We start from the raw sequence: 6,442 nt of genomic DNA, 5'->3' as shown, positions 1-6,442 counted from the left end.
AACAGTTTCCTTATTTCCCCTTCCCCCACCTCATCCTAGCTTCTAACCTCCAGCAACTCGATCCCCTGACCTGTCCGGACTTGTCCGACCTGCCCAGCTCCTTTTCCACCTATCCACTCCACCCTCTCCTCCCTGACCTATCACCTTCATCTCCTTCCCCACTGACCTATTGTACTCTATGCTACTCTCTCCCTTCCCCCACCCTCCTCTAGCTTATCTATCCACGTTTCAGGCTCTCTGCCTTTATTCCTGATGAAGGGCTTTTGCCTGAAACGTCGATTTTGCCTGTCCTCGGATGCTGCCTGAATTGCTGTGCTCTTCCAGCACCACTGATCCAGAATCTGGTGCCCAGCATCTGCAGTCATTGTTTTTATCTCCATAGATCCTGCCAGGCATGCTGAGTTTCTCCAGCATTCTCTGTGGTTGTTTCAGGTTTCCAGCATCTACAGCATTTTGCCTTTAAACAAATTCATCTGTCATTCAGTACCCAACACCCGGGAAAGTGGTGAAGACGGATAATATTTATGTCAGTGACATAAAGCACTGAAACTAATCTTTACATCACTTTTGAAGACAATTGCTTGTACTATTACAAAGCCTTACTCTTTCATTTTTTTTCCTGACACTCTTAACTTGGTGAAAACTGTGCAGCTTTAGCTGAGGGGGAGACTGGTTGCACGGATTCCTGATCTAACTGTACTCCCTGTCTTGATCAACATTCTCTGTATGTAGAGCCACTGTGAACTTGACAAAGCCTGATCACTGGCATCTGTACCAGGATAGATGGAAGGGACTCAACCATGAGGCACAATGTGAGCTCAAATCTGAGAGGGAGTTGTGGGCATTAAGTGAGTTGAGTGGACCTCACTTGCATGTCCCCTTTTGCTACTATCCACTTCACAGCCCAGCCCGACTTCATTGCTCCCATTGTGTTGGAGAGCACTTTGCTGCAGATCAGAGCAGTGATGGAAAGCCAAAGTTAAAGTCAACTTAGTTAATCAAGAAAACAGATGCTGTCCAGTGTATGAAACAGCTCAAAGTGTCTGTATTGGATTGTCTGCAACATGGGCACTGTATCATTTGCAGATCCACTTATTGGCCTGTGATATTGACTCACTCACTGAGGCAGACTCTCTTGTTCTCTCTGTAATTCAATTTGGAAGAGATGTCAGTCCTTTGCATGTTATTGACTGCTGCCCACAATGTTTTGTTTCACTCAAATGCTTCTACGGTGTTACATCATGTGGTGGCACAGATGCTCAGTGGTTAGCACTATTGCCTCACAGCACCAGGAACCTGGGTTTGATTCCAGCCTCTGGCAACTATCTGTGTGGAGTTAGCGCATTCTCCCCGTGTCTGCGTGGGTTTCCTCCGGGTGTTCCAGTTTCCTCCCACAGTCCAAAGATGTGCAGGTCAGGTGAATTGGCCGTGCTAAATTGCCCGTAGTGTTAAGTGCATTAGTCAGAGGGAAATGGGTCTGGGTGGGTTACTCTTCGGAGGGTCGGTCTGGACTTGTTGGCTCAAAGGACCTGTTTCTACACTGTAGGGAATCTAATCTAATCTGTCTCTTGCTGGAGAGGACTATATCCTCTGAGGTGAGCTTTTTGCTACTGCCCCGGACAACACTGCCTGCAATTCATATGACCATACACACAATGGTGCAAATTCTTTTTGGTATTTTATTCATTCAAACCAAGTCAGCGAGATGGACTGTCTTATGGTAAGTCGTGGCTTATAATCCTGCCACGAGGTAGCTGGGTGCTTTCCATATTCCCAAGTCTACGACCTGTTCGTGCATTGATCCTCTTTCAGTGCTTCCTCATCTCTAGCTGGAAAACTCTGCAGAGGTTAGCCATCTTTGGTTCGACTCCACTCATGTGGGACATGGATAGGGTAAATTGTTAGGGTAGGAGAGTCTCGAAACTAGAGTGCATAGGTTTAAGGTGAGAGGGGAAAGATTTAAAAGGGTGGTGTGCATATGGAAGGAGCTGCCAGAGGAAGTGGTGGAGGGTGGTTCAATTACATTTAAAAGACATCTGGATTGGGTATGTGAATAGGAAGGGTTTAGAGGGATATGGGTCAAATGCTGGCATATGGGACTAGATTAATTCAGGGTATCTGGTCAGCATGAATGATTTGGACTGAAGGGTCTGTTTCTGTGCTGTACATTTCTATGACTCTATCTTCTATGATGCTCCCTGGCCATGTGCTGTTTTCTTTTGCAATAATGAGTATAGTAGTGTATGTTGAGCTATTGGACAGAAGCTCAGGACTGTAAAGGAAAACTATGAAGTTGTGTAAGTGGAAATGGTGGATGGATAGATAAAGTTACAATGTGGTGTATAGATGGAGAAGGATGCCAGCCTTGTGAGCTAATTCGGTGTGAGGGGGGCTGTGATATTATAATTTAAGAAAGTAAACAAGATGATAGTGTGATGTGTACAGCAGAAGATAGGTGAGTGCGCTTACATTTCCTGACCCGCATATGTCATTAAAATGAATCTTAAAGTGAATCCAGAAAGCAGCTACTATTGATCCTTTCAGCTACAGTGTCACTTGCAATCTTATTATTTCCATTGCTTGCAAACAGTATCATTGTTCTACGCCTCAAAGGCCCCAACAGCATATTGAAGGAAGGACCACTAAAACTGGTCACAGTCTTCAAGCACCTGGCTTCCACTGTGAGACTTGTTCTTCTCTTTCTGTCAACTCCAGCTCCAGCAACATTCCTCGTTGGATTGTCCTTTTTTGAATAATGGAGCTGTGATTGCATCATTTGATTTGCTCCTACTGAGTGGACAGGAAAGCCAGAAATAAATCGATGACATATTCCCAGTTAAAGGGAGTAAATTTAATTGAAAATAATGTAACATACTGCATGGAAATTATAAAATAGGGTTCTTCATTCCCACTGGCAATGAATTTTGAAAAATATTCATGGCAAAGCGTACCTTAAGGGAATTCACTGCGTCTAATGGAATTTTCACAGTGTTACTGATCCATCAGAAGACTGCATGGAGCTTAACTCATGACCTATAATGAGGTGGATAATGAGTTTAGTTGGAGGAGCTCCTATGGGTAACTTCCTGTAGCCATGTAGCACCAATTACCTTGCCATCCTGACACAAAATAGTTCGCCTCTCCGCCTGGCCTCTCAAACTCAATGGTTTTGCTCAGATGGTCCAGATAATTTTCTTGCCTCTGTTGGCTCACTTCATAACCACTTTCCAGCTTTCTTCTTGTTATCAGTGTATTTGGTCTACACAGTTCATGCCCTGGATGTTCAAAGCTGACCCAACTATGTGGAAACTCTGCTCCAACTCGTGGCTGCTGCCCTGCTCTCTCTTTCTCTATGCGGATTCTCTGGTTCAGGGGAGTTGCCTGTCAGCCTGGCTAGATAGCCAGAAGGTACATGCCTGCTCCAATCACCTATCTTGGTTTTCCAGCCACCATCAAAGCTTTAGTACTTTCCTCTTTGTCCCTTATTCATTCATGGCTTTGCTGCACTGCCCATTTCCATGTAGGCAATGTTTCTGTTTCTTGTAAGAAGGGGACCAGACCAAATCCCTTCAAAATATTCAGAAAATAGTCTCAATCCTAATGTTTTCTTATTTTTCAAGGTAAATGGAAGGTGTTGCATTCCAAAAGTAATTTGATTGGTCGAACTACTGGATTTAAAGCAAAACACACTTTATGCATCCAACAGAGTTAAAATATAACAAAAGAAAGAAGGAATTTGGAATAACTTAACCCAATTGGAAAACTTAACAGAATAATAGCTACAGTGACTATTACTATCTAACTGTTCCAATATAGTAACATCCCATAAACGCAGCCATGGCAAAAGGCAAATTCATAAATCAGATTGCCTCACACGCAACTCCAATAGCAGGAAGAGAACTCCTGCTTTTTGGCTGTAAGCGAGAGAGGGGAAAAATAGCTTAGACCATAAGAAGAAAAGATATAGGAGCAGAAATTAGGCCATTCAGCCAACCGAGTCTGCTTGGCCATTCAATCATGGCTGATAAATTTCTCTCTTGCTTTTTCCCAGTAACCCTTAATCACCTGATACTCAAGAACCAATCTACCTCAGTCTTAAATATACTCAGTGACCTGGCCTCCACAGCCTTCTGTGGTGATGAATTCCAGAGATTCATCACTCTCTGGATGAAGAAACTTTTTTTTCTTATCTTTGTTCTAAAAGGTCTTCCTTTTAATCTAAGGATGTGTCTTAGGGTCCTAGTCTCTCACACCAATGAAAACATCTTCCCAACATCTATTCTGTCCAGGTCATTTAGTATTCTGTATGTCTCAATTAGATCTCCCCTCATCCTTCTCGAATCAATTGAATATAAACCCAGAGTCCTCAAACATTCATCATATGTTAAGCTTTTCATTCCTGGGACTATTCTCGTGAACCTCTTCTGAGCACACTCCAGGGCCAGAACATCCTTCCTGAGATATGGGGCCCAAGACTCTGCACAATACTCCAAATGTGGTCTGACCAGAGCCTTATAGAACCTCAGAAGTACATCCCTGCTTTTACATTCAAGTCCTCTCAAAATAAATGCCATCATTGCATTTACCTTCCTAACTATTGACCCAACCTGCAAGTTTACCTTGAGAGTATCCTGGACTGTAACTCCCAAGTACCTTTGCTCTTCAGATTTCTGAATTTTCTCCCCATTTAGACCTCACACTTTTCCACATTTTACTCCATCTGCCACATCTTTGCTCACTCTCCTACACTGTCCAAATCCTCCTGTAGCTTCCCCACCTCCTCAATACTACCTCTACCTATCTTTGTATCATCTGCAAACTTAGCCCTCAGTTCCTTCATCTAGATCGTTAATGTATAAAGTGAAAAGTTGTGGTCCCAACGCTGAGCCTTGTGGAACACCACTTGTCACCAACTGCCATCCTGAGAAGGACCCTTTTATCCCCACTCTCTGCTCTCTGCCAGACAGCCAAGCTTCTATTCATGCTAACACCTTGCCTCTAACACCATGAATCCTTATCTTACTCAGTAGCCTCCTGTGTGGCACCTTGTCAAAGACCTTCTTGAAGTCCAGGTGGATAACATCCATTGGCTCTCCTTGGTCTAATCTGCTCCTTACTTTCTCAAAGAATTCTAGCAGATTTGTCAGGCAAGAACCACCCCGCCCATTGATGAAACCATGCTGACTTTGCCCTTTTTTACCATACACTTCCAAGTATTCAGAAATCTCATCCTTCACAACGGATCCCAGGATGTCACCCACGACTGAGTTTAGACTAATTGATCTGTAATTTTCTGACTTTTGCTTTAATGCTTTTTTAAGCAGGTGTGTCACGTTAGCAATTTTCTAGTCCTCTGGGACCCTGCCTCATGCTAGCGATTCCTGAAAGATCACTACTCATGCCTTCACTATCTCTTCAGCTACATCCCTTAAAACTCTGGGGTGTAGTCCATTTGATCCAAAATTTATCCACTTTCAGGCCACTCTGTTTTTCTAGCACCTTCTCCTTGCTGATGGCCACCACACTCACCTCTGCCCCCTCACTCTGAAGTTTTGGGATACTATTCGTGTCTTCCACTGTGAATACTGAGACAAAATAATTATTCAGTTCCTCAGCCATTTACTTGTTCCCCACTACTATCTCTCCAGCATCATTTTCCAGCAGCCTAATACCCACTTTTGTCTCTCTTTTGACCTTCATGTATCTAAAGAAACTCTTACAATCTTCCTTGATATTACAGGCTAGCTTACCCTCATATTTAATCTTCTCCCTCCTTATTTCTTTTATTTTGTTGCTCCCTGTTGGTCTTTGTAAGCTTCCCAATCCTCTGGTTTCCCTTTGCTCTTTGCTACATTACATGTTTTCTCTTTTGTTTTTATGCCATCCCTGACTGCCCAAGTCAGCCACAGTTGCCTCATCCTCCCTGTACCATGCTTCTTATTCCTTGGGATGAATCTCTGCTGTGTCTCCTGAATTACTCCCAGAAACCCCTGCCATTGCTGTTCCACTGTCTTTCCTGCTCGGCTACTCTCCCAGACAATTCTACCCAGCTACTCCCTCATGCCTCTGTAGTTGCCTTATTTCGCTGTAAGATTCTAGATTAGAGTGGTGCTGGAAAAGCACAGCAGGTTAGGCGTATCCAAGGAGCAGAAAGATTGACGTTTCAGGCAAAAGCCCTTCATCAGGAATGTGACAGGGGAGCCTCCGGGGTGGACAGATAAATGGGATGGGGTAGGGCTGGGGAGAAGGTAGCCAAGAGTACAATAGGTGGATGGAGATGGGGATGAAGGTGATAGGTTGGAGAGGAGAGTGGAGCGGATTGGTGGGAAGGAAGATTGGCAGATGGGACAGGTCATGAAGATGGTATGGGGCTGGCAGGTTGGAACTGGGGTAAGATGGGAGGGGAAATGAGGAAACTGGTGAAGCCCACATTGAAGCCCTG

Source organism: Chiloscyllium plagiosum, chromosome 27 (genome assembly GCF_004010195.1).
Source record: "Chiloscyllium plagiosum isolate BGI_BamShark_2017 chromosome 27, ASM401019v2, whole genome shotgun sequence".
Taxonomy (NCBI): domain Eukaryota; kingdom Metazoa; phylum Chordata; class Chondrichthyes; order Orectolobiformes; family Hemiscylliidae; genus Chiloscyllium; species Chiloscyllium plagiosum.
This window is presented reverse-complemented; position numbering follows the sequence as displayed.